The sequence below is a fragment of the Molothrus ater genome, chromosome 2, assembly GCF_012460135.2.
Source record: "Molothrus ater isolate BHLD 08-10-18 breed brown headed cowbird chromosome 2, BPBGC_Mater_1.1, whole genome shotgun sequence".
Classification (NCBI taxonomy): Eukaryota; Metazoa; Chordata; class Aves; order Passeriformes; family Icteridae; genus Molothrus; species Molothrus ater.
The window spans coordinates 114,716,667-114,737,958 of record NC_050479.2 but is presented as its reverse complement, the minus strand read 5'-3'; positions in this window follow the sequence as shown (position 1 = coordinate 114,737,958).

Sequence of the window (21,292 nt, the reverse complement as noted above, 5' to 3'; positions counted from 1 at the left end):
TGGCAAAAAGCTGTCTCAGCACAGGTAAAAACACCTAAAAGGAGATAACAAGACCAGGGATATGGCTGGAGATCCATATTTCCAGGTTTCAGCCTTTCAAGGATATTCATATGAAATTTTTTCTCTTGTTTTGGACATTAGTTTCTTGCTTAAGAAACACCACTGATGTGAGAGGGATGGGTGTGGCTAAAATTTAAACACACATCAGAAATGTTGCTTCAATTAAGGCTAAAATTATGCAGAAATCAAGAGAATAGAGTAGGAAAAACCCCTCATTTTTATTATATTGAATATTATACAAGAAACACAATCAATCAACCAAATGAAGTGTTGTCACTGTTGATGTCTGCCCAGTCATAAGGAAACATCTGATATTTCTCTCAACAAAGGTTTAAAAATGAATCAATATTAAAGGTAAAAAAGTAGATAGGAAAGTAAAAAAGATAATTATATTATGAAAATACTAAATCACCACAAGAAAGAAAAGTACTGTGGGTACTACATTTTCTCTGATTCCTTTACAATCATTTAACCAGAGAAACAGAGATGTAAAATATCAGATTAGAACAGTCCTTTGCCCCGATTTCAGAAAAGTCAAGTACAAGAACTAAAAAACCTAATCCAGATCCTCGCTTTCTCATTTCAAATAATTCATATTAATGATCTTTTTTTTTTGTCTTCAGCTATGGATACGGTACTTTTCCCCTTTTCATTTGGAAGAGCTGATTTAGCAAATTCTCATTTTTCTTTCTTAGGTTTGCAGGATTAATTTAAAGTATATACTAAAATATTTTGCTACATTAGTGTTACACATGGTAGTACTTTTAGCAAGTTATTGAAGGAAAAACAAAGAAGGAGCTTCCAAGACATGGCTTGAGCAATCCCAATAAAGGCAGAGCTTGTTGCTGGAAAGCTGAAAGCTCAAATTTTTGGAGGGGAGGGACTCATAAAGGAAGAGCATCAGTGATAAGGAATTTGGCTCCTTGGAGAATTAATGCTAATAATTACAAGTCCTGCCAATAGGCCAAGAGCCTGGTGGAATTTGTCAGGTTCTGTCCCATCAGCAGATGCAATCTCCTTCTAAAGATTACCAACACCTATTTATCATAAGTAGCTGAGCTATAAATCAGACAGCACAGAAGGGAAGTGCAGTAAATTGTTCAGAACCGAGTTATATTTTGGAGAAAATTCAGTCTTGTCCCAGCAGTAGAAACACATTTTGGCAGGCCAGTGCTTTCTACATTTGTGTTTAGTCCCTGTCAGAATAAGATGTTTTTCCTTCCTATCTCTACCACTGCAATTACAAAAAAGGCTATTAAAATGAAAATTATTTATTGTTTTTTCATTGTTTGACATTGTCCATAAAGAAGGAAATTTGTTGTTTCTTGGTTGGTGTTTTCTGATTGTTTCTCCAAGCCTGACTTCAGTGAACACGTGCCAAGCCACAGGGTCAGTGAGGTGGATGAGTTCATGCCTGTACCTTCTGGCCCTATAAAAACCCCCAAAACACCCCCCAGCTCAGAAAAAGTCATTTTTCCTGGCAAGTCCCAAAGTTATTAAGCGAAGCTTTCCCTGCCTGTGAATTGGACTCTGCTCTGCCAAGCACTGGAAAGGGAAATTCTCCTTTGCCCTGGGGCCAGGTGAGGTTGCTGGGCCAGCCTTGATGTTTCTCTTCCCTTCAGGAGAGCTTGGGATGGCTGGGAGCTTCCTGGGGGATGTATCCCATCCATCCATCCCATCCCATCCCATCCCTGCTGTCCTCTCAGAGGGGAGGAAGGGGTGCTCTGCTCCAGGCTTTGCATACAAGGGCTGGGATGAACAGGTTGGCAGGAGAGCAATTTCAATATTCCTTTCAAAACTTTTTGGGTTTGCCTGCATAGAAAACTGTCCAAAAAATATGTTCATGCGTCAGTTCATAATTAATTAAAAAAATCTGGGTTCACTGATCTTAAGCTGGGTTTGGAGAACATTGAAAACAGAATTTACAACTGTTTTGCATGGAGATAGGTAGCAGAGGAAGTACCTAATACTTATTTCTGTCCATTTCAGTCTGTTGAAGGTGGGTAGAAGGCCCTGGGGTTAAAATGATACCCAAACCCATTTTCTTGTAGGGGATGCTCATCAGGGTGATTTCATAGAATGATTTGGGTTGGAAGGGACCTTAAATCATCCAGTTCCACCCCCTGCCATGGCAGGGACAACTTCCACTATCCCAGGCTGCTCCAACCCCTGTCCAACCTGGCCTTGGGATGGGGCAGCCACAAAAATAATCCCTCCAACTTTATTTCTCTCAGCTCATAACAAATTACAGGCAGGATCCTGAAAGAGGTGTGAGAATCAAAGCTCTAAAAAGCAGATAAAATACCGCAGAGCTGTGAGGCCCATCCTAATCCTGTGGATGTGTCAGGAAGTGAATGAATGAGCTATTCATGTGCAGACCTGGCTTTACTGGGAGGATTGGGATCACTGCACTGGGCATCCCAAAGCCTGGCTGAAGTTTCCAACAGCTTGTGTTGACACTCAGGGTAAATCATCCTCAAACTCAGAGTCCTTCAGTGGTGCCCAAAGACACGCACAGCTTTTGCTCAGTATTTAAAGATTTTCAGAAGGGCATGAAGAAGGGATTTGGGGCACTGGAATGCATCTCCTTGATCTGCTAAGCTCCGTGGTATGCCAGCTGGGAAGGACTTGTTTAACCAGATCCTCATTACTTTATTGACTGCAGGGAGGAGAAAAATATTCCTTAATACCACCAGCAGTTAATTAGCAGGGTCTTAATCACTACTTACCACCAGAAACTCCTGCATGTTTCCTGTCTCCAACTCTGCACCTCACCCAGCCTCACCAGGAATTCTGACTTTATTTCTGGAAATATTCCATGCTTCGTATGGGCTGCAGTGAAAGTAAAAACAATTGAGTGAGAAGATGTGATGGAGCATCCAGAAGCCAAATGTCTCAGGGTACCTCATTTAGTGATAACAACGAGGGATTTAAATATTTAAGTGTTGTTTCCTGGTTATTGCAACCTGGAAAATCAACCTGGTTATTTTTCTGCAGGGAAGAGTTCAGTGGCTGCAGCATTCCCCACTCCATGACTGCTCTACAAGGAAAAAGAACACTCTCCATTTCCATCACTGATTATTTTTTTGCTGTAAAACCTCCCCTGTCTTGACAGGTGGAGGTGGATATCTGTCAGTCACTCTGTATGTGCCTCAGGATCTCAGAGAGCACCTTTTGAGATTAGGCTGAAACTTTTTGCAACCACCTTTAATCTCAGAAGTGTTGCACCTTGCTCACAAAATGGTGAGGACTTCCTTAGTTCCTTGCATTTCCCTGTTCTCCTTGTCTTGCTATCCTCCCCTATTGGAACAGTTTACCTGACTGTTTATTTGCATTATTTATATGCATTTATTTTCTAAATTCACACAGATTTCCAGTCCCCAAAGGACTGAACATTTTGCTCCTCCTTATTATTTTATCCACTTCCAGGGTGGGTGGGGAAAAGTCCTCCTAAAGGTGCACAGGAGGAACTGCAGAGGCTGAAGAGCAACTTCCAGGTTTTAAATCTGCAGGTTTATAATGAAATATTAACAAAGTGACTGGACTGAAAAGCAAAAGAAGGGAAATGCTCTTTGGTGTGCCCCAGCCAAGCTGAGAACACTGAAATCACAGCATATGTTTTCTCTCTTCTTAAAGACTGCAGATTATTACAGGCAGGCTTTATTGTGGTCTATAATTTTGGTTTTCTACCTCTGACTATGCCAAACAGCATTTTTTGTTTTGTTCAGGCAGCAATCAAGAATGGTATGTTATCAAGCCACAGCACTGTGACCTTTGGATTTAAAGAGAATATTCCAGCTACTTGGAGCCAACACATATATTAAATTCTAAGGTTGGAGGAAGGGTGAAAAACAGAGGATATGTTTTTTAAGATGTCTTGCAACCCTGGAGCTCGGTTCTTCATTTCTCTTCAAGATTTATCGATTTTGGTGCACGACTACAGATTTTACAAGGATGTTACACAAAGGGCATTCCATTTATTTTGGTCAGCAGCCAGACAGTTAAATTTCTAAACAGCTGTCTAGGACTGGATGAACACATGGACTCAAGATGTCTTAAAATAAAATGAAATAATGACTTGAATGCTGTTTCTTCCAGTAAAGGTGTTGTATAAATAAACAATTAAAATAGTAATCATTTTCATGTACATGGGGAAGAAATAGAAAGTTTCTGGAAGAGAATATTAAGTCCTAGCTTCAGGACAATTAAATGCACCAGGTTACTAATTAATTTCCTTCCTTGGAGAACCCTTAACAACTTTTGTATGAGAACTTTCATACAAAATGTTTAATCAGTTTTTTATAATAAACAACAACAAGAAAATTTCAACACTGTAAATCAAATCTTTGATTCTTACATATATTATAATCTTGCTGCTTTTTTCAACCTCTTTATTGCAATAAAAGACAAAATTATCATCCATATTTTTTTGTCTCTCAAAATACAGTGTATTAATTTAACAGCATTAAGTGGTTATCTCATTAATTAAGGAATATGGAATTCTGTTTTTTGTTGCTGTTGTTGTCCACCTTGGAAGTAATATAACTGGGAAATATTACTTGCATGAGCAAGTTAATTATTCTTCCCATTATTCATATCCTGACAGCATTAAAGATGAATGAAGCACTGAAAATTATCAAGCTAACAGAAAACAATGAGAAATTGAAAAAGAATAGAGACCACTCCACATTTTTACACTGAATAAATACCTGCTCCACAACAAGGGCAGCCTGGAATGAGCTTTGAGCCAGGCTGAGAGAGTTATTGAACAAGGTTTTTGGTGACAGATGTATAAATTTGGTGTCTCTCTAACTTCTGCCATCTCTGTTGTGCCAGGACCAGAATTTTGTTTTGTTTTGTTTTCTGTTTTGTTTTTTGGGGGTTTTTTAGAGCAAGAGGCAAGGAGGGGGTAGATTGGACTTCATTTCAGTCAGATTAGTCTCCCATTCCATCTCCCTGTGTACAAGTAGAAGTATTTGCCACAGAATAATCAAAGGGATAATGCAGGAAGGAATACGTGGCTGGAAAAGAGGGAGATTGCTTACACAGAACTCCAGGAACCACAAAACCAATCAGGTCAGTGCAGGCTTTACAGAATCCAGTAGCAATACTTCTAATTTGGACTAGAAAAGGAGCAGTGTTACAATAAAAACCCAACAAACCCCAAACCAAATCTAATCTGAATATGGCTGAGTGCAAACTGAATCTAATCTGAGTATGGCTGAGCGCACATCTCTGTGGAGCTTGACAGCCCCCAGCTCTATTACAATCAGATGCTTCTGTGGAATAAACCACATTTTTCTTCTTTCTAACAGCAGAACCAAAAAGCCTCTGGTTCTTGCTGTAGAGAGTACAGGGAGAGGCACCTCCCAAAGGCTGGTTTTAAGGACCTAAGGCTTGTAGCTGCTTATTAAAAGGTACACATTGAACAAGTTACATTCCCCAGCTGCTCACAGAACTCACCAGGCTTTAAGACTGGCTCTAAATTACATATGAGGTTCAGACCAAACCAGGCTACAAATCCAGGATGAGAAGAAAGTGCCCTGAGGAACATTTATCATCCCTTTCCCTCCCCAGAACAGCTCTGTGATTTGAGCACTGCTCAAGACTGAGGGGCATGGGCCTGCCATGAGAGATAGGAAGAAGATAACCCAGCCAAGGTTATACAGATTTTTACAAGTATAGTAAAGTTTAGGCAGTTTTCCGATCCTTTCTGGCTTCAGCATGTTTTTGAAGTATTCCTGTGTGGGATGCAAAATCTGCTGTGTATCTCTGTGCTGGCTGCTGGGAACAAGTCACTGAAGAAAGGTTTCCCTTAGTGCCAATTGTGAAAGGGATTTGGGGAAATGTGATTATTAATGAGCATATAGGGGCTCTCTATAGATTCCCTCCTAATGAGATCAGATTTTCAGATGTGAGGTGAGCCTTAGCCTGTATTCTTATCTGATCTGAATTTAAGACCGAGATCTTTGCATGTGAAACTTAAATGCTGGGAAATTAAAATGCAGCTGCCTGTATTGTAATCATAGAACTGTAGAGAGAAATGTTTTCATTAATTCCTGATCTGCCTGTTTTGACAGCAGCTTAGTTGTCTGATAACGGCAAGGAGACAAATTAAATCCTGCTGCAGGCAGTACACAGACCACATTACTCAAAAAGAGAAATTAAAAACTGTTGAACATCTGCTATTACTGTGAATTTAATCTGTAGAACAACTTCATTATTTTATTTCGCATATTTAACTTTATAATGGAGGAAAAGGAGAGCGTTCCTTGTGGTTAGAACATTGTTTTCTGGGGTAAAAAATTGTGCTATTTATTCTCCTATTTGCCACTGATTCCAGAGTGACTTTCTACAAATTAGTCTGTTTGTACCTTAGCTATCCCATCAGCAAAATGGGAATACAATTAATGGGAATACAATTACAATTACAATGCTCTCTTCATGAAGTGCTGGGAATATTAATCAGTTTCAAATGTGCCCCATTGGGAAATGGCAGAAACTACTTCTCAGTATAGAAAATACTTAGTCCCAGGATGTAGCTGAGAATTATTGTGAAATGGATCCACCCAAGGGTACAAATCAGAAAATGAAACTATTTTTAAACAAGTTTCCAGAGATGTAAAGGAAAACAAGTAAGACATAAATATGAGAGAGGGAATATAAAAAAGTAAAATTTAACATTTTAGTTGTGTGCAGTTGTAACATGAAGGTAAGTCTTCAGTCATCAGGAGGGTACAAATCAGATGTGCATCTTCTAACTGAATTTTGTTAGAATTGGCTTGATATGATTAAACCCAGCTATTTTTCAGCTGTTATACATGGTATAGATATAGTAAATGCCAATAAATGGAAACCTGGATTGAAAGATGAGAAACACTGATGACTTGCAGAAGTAAAGACCACAACTTAATCAGAATTACAGGAAGCAGGTTTAAATAATAATATGTCCACTAAAAAATGCAGTGATGATACACACAATTTTATATGTAATATAAAGAAAGCTATAAACAATATTGCAAAAGGCACAGATACTGATGGATAAAACTACTCTCTAGAGGTTTCCTATGAATTTGCATGAATAGGTATATCCTGTCTTTCCCAAAACCCTGTGGAATATTATCTAGGAATTCCTAATGGCCATCAGCTGGAGAGCACAGCTGACAGCGCTTTGGGAACAAACCTTGGTCTGTAATGGATGGGCCAAGCATTGTGATGAGTCTCCAGTGTTTGCAGGTTTAAATGCTGCTTTCAAAAGGAGCAGGATACCTACAATGAGCTCCTTGTTTGCCATGAATTGAGCACCTCTCCCAGCCCTTCCTATTTGTCAAGATGTAGACATGAATCAAACTCTGGAGGTGTAATAAAGAGCTGGTAACTCTTTCTTCCTTCCTCCCGCCACCCCCAAGTTCCCCTTTCTTTTCTGATATCCTCAGAACTGCAGCTAAAGAAGTTCTCTATGAGCAGCTCATGTGACAGTAGATGATGATATGTCACAAAGTGCTCCTTTATTCACCACCTCATCCACTTGCAAGCAAACCTGAATCACATCCTCTGCCTCAGAAATGCCTGGATCCCTTCTGTTCCTGCCTGAGCACTGAATGAAATGAAATAAAATGAAATTAAATGCTTCCTGAACAGTGAAAAAAGAGCACATTTCAGCATTTATGCTGTACCTATAAGAACATTTACCATCTAACCATATTAGAATTTCTACCATATCTCCCTAAATCTCTCTGCTCTCTGTGAAGTTGTTTGGCCACATAAAGTCACAGTCATGGTCCCTTTTCAATAGCTGCACTCACTATTTTCCTTTTTATGAGATTTTAATGAGTCTGGCAATTATTTGTCCATTCACAAGAATGATAGCTGATCTGGAGCAAAATAGGAGGGAAAAGACCAACCATTTCAGGAAGATTTAAAAGCTTTTTTTAGCTTCATGCCTGATATATTAACTGATAAATTACCAAAACCTGCTACAGCAAGAAGGCAGAGGTGTAGAAAAGCATTACTTGTGCAATATGGGAAATTATTACTTTATAAATTATTATAATAAAAAATAAGCAAGTAATTATTATTTGTATAAATTATTATTTGTGCTGCCTTTGTGAAAAGGATACCATCTTCTAAGATCTGGGACAGTTATTCTTTATAGTAAATTATGGGGATGCCAAGCATGGCCCCTTTTTCTATCCACTGAAAAAGCGACTTGTACACCTTAAAAACACAATTTTCATCCTGTTAAATAATTTTTATATTTAATTTCTCACTTTGGTTCTTTAGGAATTATAAACTGCCACCCTCCGGTGCCTGATTCTGACCCTTAGCCTTATGTTATACTGTTTTCACAACAAAAATTTGTGTCTTCTTCACTGGTGCTTGTGTCCAGGAATGTTTTCAGCTGACCTCCAGCTATGACTGAAGCTTTAGAAACATTTAACAGGGAAATAAACCTTTTCTTTTACTTCTTAAAAGTACTGCTTCACTAAAATGAAAATGCTATATTTTATTCCCAAATAGTTTCTCTGCTTTTCATCACACCTTTTAGAATAAATATTCATATACTCATGGAATGGTTTGGGTTTAAATGGCTTTAAAATTATTCGTAATAATGTCCCATGGTCAGGGACACCTTCCCCTGCCCCATGGTGCTCCAATGTCCAACCTGGCTTTGGACACTTCCAAGGGTCCGGGGCAGCCACAGCTGCTCTGGGCACCCTGTGCCAGGGCCTGACCACCCTCACAGGGAGGAATTCCTTCCCAATATCCCATCTAAACTGTCCCTATCTAAATGTAAATATAAGGGAAACTTCTCCGACCATCCATTTTGAGGTGAAAATGAATAAAGAAATATCAGCTACCTGATACTGTAAGCTATATTTTAAATATCAGAGTCAGTTAATCCTTTTTATAGAAACTTCTGGTAAAAATATCTATTAGAAAATTTAAGAAATTGGTGATGACAATAAATTTCCCTACATGGAAACAAAGAGAAAACAATAAAATTCCAATATGAATTCTTTCTAATGTAGACTTCAGACATAAATTACTATCCAATGGTTGCCACATCAAAGCTATAGAATCAGCTTTGCTTAAATAAAATTTCTTTGCAGATCCAGGAAACTGCTTCTTGCCTTCCTATAATGGAAGCATTTCACTCTCATCTTCCTTTTTAGAGGCATTTTCTGTGTGTTTGTCCAAGTTCTTTGTAGTTCTGATTAACCATAGTCACCTATTTCATGTCACAGCACATAATAAGATATTCCTCCCTCAGACTTTCTGCACACCCTCCTCAATCTAATGAGTTTTAACATAATTAGCTCCCAAAGAGATTTAATACAGCAGCAAGTTATATAAAGGAGCAGTTGATTGTTAAAGATGACAGACAAGCCCTGATGCATGCACTTCCAAGCAGTGATTCTATATAAAAACCTGGTTAATTGGTTAATTACAATAAGATAGGGATGTATCACCCATAGCTACCCATCATTCAACAAAAAGTTTTAGCTGTGGCATCAACTTCATATCACAATGAACCCCATTTGCAACCCTGTGCAATAAATTCAGCATTGCAAATGAAACAGAAAAGGAGCACTTGGGCACTTCCAAAATATAAATAAATGATCCCAACTGAATGTTCAAAGAATAGCACTGCCTCAGAGAAAAAAAAAAAAAAAATTCCCCTTTGCTGGAACCCTGAAGAATCCATCTTTAACAAGCCCTCAGACTAAGTGTGCACCATCTGAGCAATATTTGGAGTTCCTCTGAGTGTTTCCAACTTGAACCCAGTTAACTGCAGTTCACCTCTTGGAAAATAGCTGCTCTTTTGCCTCAGATGTCTTTGCCATGAATCACAGGTGGATACTCACAGCCACTATTTGTTTTGAAAGCAGAGAATATTTCTCCACTGAGCTCTCTGTGAAGCAGTTCAAATATTCCCTAACATGAGCTACATGTAAGTTAATTTGCTACTGCAATCCAGACCTAAATTACGAGGCCTTCAGAGCTGTAGCAAACCTTGTGCTCTTCAGGATTGGCCAAAGAAATCAGTTTAAACACATCAACAGGACTTGCTTGATGTTTCCCCCTCTTTTTCTCTTTAGGTGTTACAAAGTTAATGGTTCACTAACAAAGATTTGGATAGCTTGTACTTACCTTTTGTAACTATAAGCTAAATAGGATTCCTACTGAATACCTCCAAATAAAAACATGAGGGGAGAAAAGTCTCTGTAGAGAAGACAGGAGTGAGAAGTGTTCCTGAATTATTAGACAGAAAAAACCCCAAACCAAAACCCCAGACATCCCCAAGAATCAGCTATGGGCTGAACACACTGTGAAGATTTTTTTTTTTTTTTTTTTTTAATCAAAGGTCATATTTTTTGGCCTTCCTGGTCTTAATATTTATGTTGTTAAAAAAAAAAATGTATTAAGGCCACAAGTGTTCAAAGTAAAAATCTGGAGGTAATTTTATGAAAACTCCTTTGTTCTGCTTTCTGCAGAATATGCTTTCTCACAAAACCTTATAACCAAAAGGAAATTTGGATATGTCCTACAGTCCAGTTTACAATTTAGAAAGATTATTTGATTATTAAGAAACCAGAAGCCTCCACAACTGAACTGCTGGGGGGCATTTGGATCACTTATAGTCATTGCTTATTAATATGTGAAGAGGTTGGAGGCTTTGTGGTGATGTTTTTCTTATTGGTTTCTTGGGTTTTTTAAATTATTTTTTTAAGACTTATGAAGGACAAGAAGTCTAAAACATGCAACTGCCCTAATCTTTCATCAGGTTTATTTGCATTTAAATCTCTTGCTTTTGCACTACTGCCTATATACAGCCAAGCTTATTTACCTTCTTATCTCAATGTTTTTCAGGAAATTATCATGAAGAAATCTAAGAGGAGTAGAAGTCCTGGGCCATTTGGATTCTGTTCCCAGGGAAAAAAAAAGGTAGCAATGTGTGTTGCCCATTTCTCAGTAGCTTTTTCCTTGTGAGATGTTTGTATCTCTGTCACAGTATTCATTTTTTTCCCCTCTGTCCTTCCAGAAATAAAAACAAATACACCTGGTATGGAAAAACTTGTGTATAAATACAGGAAAAAGGGATACCCCTTGGCAGTTCATGAGGAAGGTCAGACTGAGGCTAAATAAACAGGATACTTTTCTCTCCCACTCAAATAATGAATTCCTAAGTGTTTCATGCCTTAATCAAATTAAGGAATGAATTCTCTATTAGTCCCTGATCACCCTAATTCCAGAAAGTCTCATTTCTCCTAGGGTTCTCACCAGTTCATCCAGCTCATGCACCACAAATCAAACCACCCTTCTTGGAAGTTCTTTTCAGTGTTTTTACTCATGACATTTAGGTTGCAAAATCTGACTGTTTCCTCAATTACCAAACCAATGTGAATCACAGCTTTAAAAAAAATAAAAAAGAAAAAAAAGTAATCTTCCCATCATCTTGGTTGAAGCAGGGAGGAAGAAACTTTTTATATGTGAGCTTTACCTTGACCCAAGGGTTTCTGGTTTTTGGCATTCCTGTTGTGTCCACCTTTCCACTGAGGGGCAGGAAATGAGGGAGGGAGCAGCTGCCTCCTCAAACATACTGACTCCAACCAAAATCTCCCTCTTGGGGATCTCAGTTCCCTTAAACCAGGCTGATTCAGGAGCAAATTCTGCACTTAGTCAAACTTTTCTCTTTCAATTGGCTGCAAAGTCACAGCTGTTCTGCTGTTTCAGGTGTGTCCTGCAGTGCAGGCCACCTCTTATGATCCACACTCCTTGCACTTTCCTTATTCCTTACTCCTTACTCCTTATTTCTCATACCTTACTCCTTATTTATTTAGTGTGGTCAGGGAAGCAATGGAGTTCCAGCTCTGACAAGGCACAACTTTAATTAGGAGTTCAGTCATATTCTCAGAACTACTCTGCACGAATTTTGGCCCCTATCTGTAGCCAAATGTATCCATACTTTTTGGTTTTAGAATCAAAAAATCCTTAAGGTTGGAAAAGACCTCTAAGATCCAAGCTGAGTCCAACTTGTTTTGAGAAACAGGAGACTATAATTAACAATAAAGTTGTACTAAATGGCATCCCTGAAATTATTCACTGTCTTTGGACTCTTTCTCCCCCCTTGAATTTAATAATGTTCTTTTAATAGTTACATACAGAGAATGCTGCATTAAATGGTTTTGTTTATTTTTTTAGTGGATATTCAAAATTCACATGTGGATGTATAAAGGATATAAATATTAGTAATAAAAGGAAAGTCATACATAAGAAGGGGAAAAACAGAATTTAAGATGTTTATTGTTAAAAAATTTGCTCCATTTTCTCCTTTGACTGTGTTACACACACAGACATCCTGTACTCCAATTTTGGTTTGATGCATTCTAAACCTCAAGGTCCTGAGAGCCTGAAAACTGGAAACCCAAATGATTTACTGACATGATTTTAGTGTTCTTAGGTCAGTTCATCGTGTTCCTGGCTTTTCTCTGGCTTTTTCTGCGTAGATGTGCAGAGTTCAAATCTGTGACAAGCCCCATTTAATAACTTGCATCTGTCTGACTTTGCTAGCCTAGAAAATGATTGCTCCAGTTTGGCTAATGACCTCTGTGTTCCAAACTACTCCAAACATCCTCAGTATTTTGTTTATCACAATAAAGAGCAGCAGCACACTGAGCATGGTGTGCTGTTTTGAATTCTGGACTCCACATTTCTGTCATATCTATGTGAGGGCTGGAAACTTGCAAAAAGTTTCTTAGAAAACTGCAAATCTTATTTTGGAGTGCAGCTAAATTAACCTCCTTGGTCAAAGCCTCACCTTTCATTAATCATTAGCTCTTTAAGCAGATTAAACTCTTGAAATGAGCAGCACGGGGGAAAGAATGACATTTGGAGATAGCAGGGGAAGATAGGAAGCATTGCTATCACATGCTTAATCATGAGGGATTTAGGAGAAAATATGGCAAGGAGATCACAGGCTGCACAACTGCAGGAAACAGAAATGCAAGAAGATCTTGCACAGTGATTGGAACAAATGGGACTCATCCATCACTGCATTTCCCCCCAAATTTAAGGGCTTACACATGCAGAGCTGGAATTACCTGGGGGTATCTCAGCTCCATTATCCTACTTAAGACATAAAAAAATCTTTTAATAGCCATGACTTTGCTGTCTGTCTTGCTGGTCTGATAGAAAAAGTCCTGTGATCCAGGCAAAGCTTTCAGAGGAACCACTACCTGAAAATGTGACTGTTCCTCCTTCAGTTCATCTGATTGCACTGTCAGGCTTTTTGGAGCATGTTTGTTTTATTTCTCTGCTTTGCCTCCTAAATCAACAGCCTGGAAGCAGACACTATTTTCTTTTTATGACATCTTGTGTTTTCCATGTTTCAGAGACAGGCAAACAGCTCAGGGCTGCAGAGTGCTGACACACAGCAATTGCTCAACAGGGACACTTTTGATGTGGAGGGAATTTGCTTTTTAGGGCAGTGGGAGAAAGACAGTGCAAATACCACCGGTGCTCGGTGGGATTTCTGCTGGTTGGACACCTCTTGGCCTCTGCTGACACCATCAAAGCTGCTGGGAGCCAGAGTCACCTCCCAGAGAAACACAGGCAGCTCCTGCCTCCCTCCACAGCAACTCCTGAGCTGGGGCTGAGCTCAGAAGTTCATTAAGGAAATGCTAGTCAGCCTCCTTATGCACATCAAACAACTTCTGTGACTCTGGAGGGCCTTTTATTTTATGGGAAGATGCTGAGATTCCTGGAGAATTAAAGCCAAAGAACATAAACCTTATATACCCACCTAAATCAGCAAGGCTATCGTGTGAAAATTCTCAGAAGTAAATATTTCCCAAATGTTCCTGGGTTTGATGAGCTTTGTCAGTCCAAACTCCTTTGGCTTCAGCCACCACAAGCAGGCCCTGCTCTGTAGTTACCATTGGTAAAAAAATTGTAGCTACAGAGAAGACACAAAAACAATGTTGGGAAGACAGAAATTTAAAATTCTAATGGCTGTTTAGGAAGAAAAGTCAAACCCTCACATTCAGTGATCAGAGGTCAGAGTTTAATAACTGCAGGACACTTTTGCAGATAGTGTCAGACACAGGCTTTCAAAAGTACATTAATTTGATTTTCCCTATCTTACAGAGCACTCTTGCCCTTCTCCTGCTACCAGCTGAGGAAACATCAAAATGAGGGAAACTCAAAATCTGCTGTAAGCTGAAACACATCAGCAACTGATGTGACACTGAAATAGTTGCAAACATGGTCTCACATCTTTTGCAGATATATTTTTAAATGATAATTTGTTCTGCCAGCTCCATTTATGAAAGGAATAGGATAAACCAGGTGACGACTGTGATTTAATGCATTATTCTTACAACATACTTTGGGAGAGATGAAAAAAAAAACCAGAATCCTTCTAAATAATACTACCCCAGAGATCAGAATGAAAATGAATGACATATGCAAAGGGAAAAAAAAATTACAAATGCAGGTCAAATTGATTTGCATCATGGAAGGCTTATTAGTGATGTATAGTTATCTTGAAGTACTCTACTGCTGTAATTTAAAAAGCTATTTCTTCTTTTTCTAATTGTGAAACCTGTAGGATTCCTTGATGTTTAACTTGGCCCCCTGAGCGTTCACACCGGGCTGTTGACTCAAACTCTTAAAATATTTGGAGTGGATTGTAAAAATAGGAATTAAAATTGTTCTTGGTAGGCCTCAGCTTCCTCCTGCACACTTCCACCGCTCCTCTGGCTTTGGTAGACCTGGAAGTTGTTAGCAGAAGGGAGGGATGTTCTGTGTTTAGAAGGGGATTCATTGGTTGCATGCAGGGTGAGGCCAGTCTGCAAAAGTGCTCATTAAATGGGAAAGGAAACCTCCACCTGCCAGGCAAAGGCAAAGTGATGGATTGCACCAATAGCTTTCATTTTAAGTTGGTTTCCAGTTGCACAGCTCAGAAATGCACATTTGCCTTCTGTGATGTGCAAAATGTGTCTCTTAAAATGTGCTTCTTGTGTGTTCTGAGAGCTGCAGGAATGGCTGAGCTCTGCATGAGCTTCCTCAGGAACCCCCAGAGCTGTGGGGCAGGAAACCCTGGGGACTGGAGCTGAAACATTTTACTTCTGAAGGAGTGAAATCATCACAAGATGGAATCATGGTTTGCGCTGGAAGGGGCCTTACAACTTATCTCATTCAACCCCTGCCATGGCAGGGACCCCTTCCACTGTCCCAGGTGGCTCCAAGTCCCATCCAGCCTGGACTTGGACACTTGCAGGGATCCAGGGGCAGCCACAGCTGCTCTGGACACCCTGTGCCAGGGCCTCCCCACCCTCATAGCTTCCTCAGAAGTTGGTAGGGCCATGCCTTCACTTTTCAGACTTAAAACCCACGAGGTGATGCTTCAACTAAACAAAGACAACACCAACCCTGGGAGTTGTTCCTTCCATCTTTCATTCCTCCACAAGGGCTAAGTAGTATCTGGCCTCCTGCCTTTAAAGACATCAAAATATCCCTAATATATCTTTTAAAAGGTTTCAGGATCAAAGGCAAGTCAAATCCAATGTGGTTTAGTGCTTGTGAAACTCTGGAACATCTTTAGGGTTCACAAAGCTTGTTTTAACTTGCAAAATATTTTCCCTTTAATTAAACCCCATATTTCCCAGCCAGGGTGATTCAGTTTTATATTCAGCTGAAGTGAGAGAGGGCTGTGTGTTCACATAATCTAAAACACACACAACAGAATGGGAACAGAAAACTGGATGCTAAAAGTCTTCAGACATAAAACAGCAAATTGCTCATTAGTGAACAAAGTAAAATAGCATCCAAAAAGGCAGAACAAGACTTGACTACTCTTGCAGGAAAATCACAAAGATGAAGTGTGATGTCATTAACTTGCTTTAATAAGGAGAGTTGCCATTTAGGGTGCTGATGTTGAACCAGAGGAAATCCTCATAGAATTTTATAGACCCATATAGGTTCACACCAGCTGAAAGCCTCTCCTAAAAAACACTGGGTCCATTTCTCGAAGTTTTATTTTTGGGAGGAGGGAAATGAAGAGATTTCAGAGGAGAAAAAAAAAAAAAAGAAGAAAGAAAATGGAGGGATCAACTGCCAAAGCTAAACAGGTAATGGCACACCTAACTTACACAGAACTGCAGCAATGTGATAAATGAAGAAAAAGAGAAAACCTAGAATATTCTTACCCAGAGACGTGAGTAGCTGTGGCATCCTGTCCTGTGGTGCCCTCCAAGAACTGAAACAGCAGCTGCTTGTTGATATCCCAGCTGCTCTTGAAAATTCCCACTTAAGAGCATCATTCCATGGACCTCACACTTGACTCTCTGACTTGATTGCCCTCCCTTTTTAGGAAGAACAGAAATAGGATGTGACAGGCTCTAATACCATTCAAAGCTAACTCTAGAGATAGAAAAGATATTCTGGAGATGACAACTAAACTGATTTTGACAAGTGGGAAAAACGCACCTGCAGTGACAGATTACTCCCTTGAAAAATTCAGCTTAAGAGAGGTGAAAATTCAAAGAGATGTCCAGTCAAAAAGTATGAAAAGGAGAAACAATGGGGAAAGATTTGGAAGCATCCTATTCCTTTATATCTATACTGAGAAAGTATTCCAAATCTGGTTAGATAGATTTGTATTCTTCAATAAGCTTCAGCTAAGAGAAAGACAAAAAGCTTTGGCCATTCTAGACCTGCTGCTACACATTTAAGCTGAAGCTGACCTTGAATCAGAGAAGGAAACAGAACCAGACAGAAATCTGCTATTTTGAGTAAAGATTTACCTTGCTCACTGCCCTGGGAAGTGTCATCAAGACTTTCCTGTTGGGTACTTTGAAGATTTAAAGCTTTTTGTTGGCTCACCAGACCTCTGCCAGCTTTTAGCATTTCTTGCAGACCACATTGTATTCTTACCCTCACTCTGAAAACTGTGCTTCTTTTCTTTTTCATGGCTTTCAGAGTAGGGATTATCCTTAAAGATATGCAAACTCCACCTGGACTGATGTTTGGAAACCTTTGCTTCACTTCACCAGTGTCTGTGGGAATTCTCCAAGGTGCTCCTTGCTAAACAAAAGGAGGAACCATAGAGTAAAGTAATAATATCTCTACTACTGGACTGAAGCAGTTTCCTCACCATCCTTCTGTCTATTGCCAAACCACTGAGCTGTTCCTGTTTATTTTAAAAACTTATTTAGAAATCTGAATCTGGATGGGGATAGAAAAGTAAAGTCAACATGAGGTAAGGAAAGAGCATTTCAGTTACTTAGCTTGCACTAGATTCACCCTTATTTGTTATTGCTAACTTAACTCTGGGCTGCAAAGAAGAGGAAAGCTATAATCAGTTGCTTTTAACTCAGGCTTAAAAACTGTGGCCAAAGTTTTTTAGTATTCTGGATTCCTTTGCCTAATTGCAATCCCACAGTAGCAACTGCACTTAGAGAAATCCAAAGAAGTTGTTTATAGGGCAAAACTTTCCTTCCATGGCAGTGAAAACTAAATCTTGAGATAGGTGGGTTTTTTATTTTCGTTTGGTTGGGGTTTTTTGTTCCTGGTTTCTTATTTGGTTAGTTGCAGGGGATTTTTTTGTTTGTTTTTCAGTTCTTACTGTAACATATCTCATCTCTGAAGGCTCAGCTTCACTCTGCAGAGTTGTTATTTATGGTCAGTGCATAACATTTTGTCCCTTCTGAAAAGCTGACTTCGATTTGTCCAAATGCCCAGTAAATGCTGTTCCCTAAATGTTTGTGTTTCTTGGGACAGTAAAGGCCACAGACCCAGTATAGGCAAGATGCATCTACATTTTCCTTTGACCTGCCCTTCCAGTGGAGCTATTAAGTGGCAGAACTTGCTGGACACAGCATAATTCATAATCTTCCTCATCTATTTTGCTCCACTTTTCTGCTAAGAAAGGATTACAGTGAAATAAAGAAGAAAGTTTACAGTGCAAAACTGATTCCTTTTTTTTCCTTAAAGAAAGTCCCAAGTTTCTCATCAGCTGCACTGGTCAAGGATAATGTGGCAGCTCCAATTGTTTTCCTGCTGGAATCTGATGCTGGCTGGATGCCCAAGTGCTTCTCTCTGGTTATTTAACCATTCTCTCACAAAGCTTGAGGCCTGATGGCATCGGGTCCAGTTCAGGTACAAAGGTGAGGGCAACACAAAGTGTTTTCCTGCCACCTCTTGCCTTGCCAAAGCCCCAAAGAGGATCCCGTTCTTTTCTCTCCCTAGCAATGTTCCTGTGCTCCATTTTAGCTCAAATCTTACAGTGTGAGGAGCAGTGGGTGAAGGTTCAGTTGTGCTTCTCTGCTGGCTGGTACTTTTAGGAGAGGCTGATCAGGTGCTTCAACATTTCAAAAGTGAATAGAAGCAGTGTCATTCCAAAGATGCCTGGAATTTTGGAAGTCATTTTCTCAGGCACAAGAATTCTTCCCCTCCCCTTCACTAGCACAGCCCGAGAGGGAAGTCCAAGGTGTAACTGGAAATCCAAGATGCTACTCAAAGTCCAAACTTAACTAAAAATTCAAGTGAAAACTCAGCAGCAGCCTCACAAAACCAGATTGCAGTGAAACACTTTAGAATTACTTTCTTGATGCTCTTGCTTACAGGTGAGCAACAAGACCCCCATGTAACAGGATAAGGAGGATATATTCTCCTGGAAAAAAGGTATTTTAGGGGCTATGTTTGCACACACAGTTAAGGATGGATGCAATCCTGATAGGAAATAGTTCCTCTAGGGAGCTCTTGGCTTTACCTCTGGTAAATATGGATCTCTAAGAGGAAGATTCCTTGCATGTGAGAACAACTGCTTGCAAATTTAGTTGAAAATGTAGCTTTAAATCCATAGATGCAAAAAACACAAAGACAGTGCTCGTGTCAAGAATCTGCTGAATCCTGTGCTATCCATCTGCCCATGTGTAATTTAATCTGGCACCATTTCCAGTGATGTCATGCCTGGAACACCCAGCCCTGTGGAGAGAGGCTCCCTGGGATGGAGCTGCTGCATGAGGTGGAGAGATCAGCAGCTGTGGTAATTCACTCCTGGAATGGTGTTCCTACTGAGTTGCATTCTGGAGCAAAGGCAGTCTCTGCTCTTTAATCCATGCACTTTTGGAGGAGGCACGTGTTCAAAAGACAGGTAGGTGAGCCAGGCAGTTCCACAGCCAGTTCTTCTGGCTGAATATTCCAGTTTTAAGGAGAAGTGTTCCATTATGTCATTCCAGCTTGTGTCATTTCTAGGCAACTGGCTTGCAACTGCGGGATAAGGAGTGTCTGGCAAAATCTGTTCTGTGCAGATAAAGTTCTGCTGCATGAGGAGTCTTCCCCCAGCCCAGCTGAGAAAAACTGAGGTCAGGTTTAGCCCTGTGTGTAGCCAAGGACACACAGCCACCACTCAAGCGATGACTTATTGGTTTCTCTCGAGTTTGTCCAGCAAAATTTCAAACCTACCAGCATTCTGCTGAGAAATCACAATGTAAGAGCATGAGATGTTCCAACGCTGCTGTCCAGAAAAACCTGGTGATCACAAGGCTGTACCTGGAACTGAGACAATCTGTTTATCATTTTTGAAAAATCAACCAAAATTAGGCAGTTAGAATTTCTTGGAAAATTTAATGTGAGTTTTTACAGTATCAGAATCAACATGTTGTATGTCATTACTCAAGCCCTGCTGTCATAATGAAGACCATGTGGAGATATGGAAGAATTAAATGCTTGAAGATGAAAATAAAATTCAAGAAGAGTTTGGTGTAAGATTTAATTTATGCAACATTAAAGGAATTCCTGACAAGAGTTTTTTTTTAATTCAAGCCATTAACATTAAACACCATAAAAATATAATATGCTGTTACAAAATAATTTTTAAGACCTTTAAAAGATCTCCTTTCAGGTAGACACCAAAAGTGAAAATTATTTCAGGGCAGCAGTGAAGGGCTATGGAAATTTAGGTTTTTTTCTTTTTAATGTAGCATAGATGAAGATACAGAGTGCTGCTTTCAGTAAGAAAAGAGCAATAAGGAAAAGCTAGCCAATGATTATGGCTGAGAAGTCTTCTGGAATGCTAACTTAGATAAGAGAAGTGACAAACATGCCCTTGATATTTATAATTTTTGTCTTCTATGTGGAAGCTTTTGACTTTGTGACATTTGAATCTGTTACTGTGAAATGGATTCAGATGTTGCAAAAATGCACCAGATCTTCCAGAGCATAAAATTAATTGTCTCTAGCACAGAAAGTTGTTATTTTTGTTGCACAAAATAAATCAAAAGCAATGTTAGGCTAATAATAAATAAAGCGACAGTCGTAAACAATCTGCTCCCTTTGTTAGGTTTTCTGTCATGTTTTGCATGAGAAGTTCAAACAACAACAAAAAGTTCTGAAAGCTCCTCTCATTTACATGACTTTACTCAACAGTGTAAAAATCCACTGGAATGAATCCTCAATGATCTCCTGCACTGAAACCTACTCCCTTAAAAAAGGGGCAAAATACTCAAATAAGACCCCCAAATATATCTGAGGCTTGTAAAAAAATATTTCACTTTTTTCCCACTAAAGGACTGACATTCTATCCCATAAGCAAAGAAATTCCATTTTAAAAAAGGGTTTGTTCAGAGAAGTCAGTTTAGAGATTGAAAAAGTTCAGAGAAGTTGGTTCAGAGATTGAAAAAGTTCAGAGAAGTTCATTAAGTGAAGAGCAAATAGGTTAATGATGCAAGAAATGAGACTGTAAGGAAGGAGAATTTATGTTTGCTTCAGAGCTGCTCGATGAGGTGCAAAACTCTGATTAAAGGGAGACTCTTTGATTACCAAGTGTTGAAAATGAGGAACCCCAGGACTCAGACATCAGACAACACCAGGAGTGCCATGTCCTCAGGCTCCTGCTGCCAGCCTCGTATCACCTACTGGAGTCCCTTCCTTTGGTAGGACCTTCCACCCAGAGCCAGGTTTGACACCAGAAGCAAACCCAGCCCTTTTCCAGTCTGCAACTTCTTCACATTCCTCCTCTCTCAGTGATACAGACATGCAAGATGTAGATGTTCCCCTTTTCAGAAGAGAAACCTCTACCTCTTATGAGTTTCTCCTCCTGACAGATCACATCAATTTCATGAACATCCTGCTCAGTTTGGTTTCTAAGATCCTCACTACATGTCAATCTCCAATTTGAATGGGAAGCTGACATGACTTTTTCAGATTTTTGCTTACCCTGAAG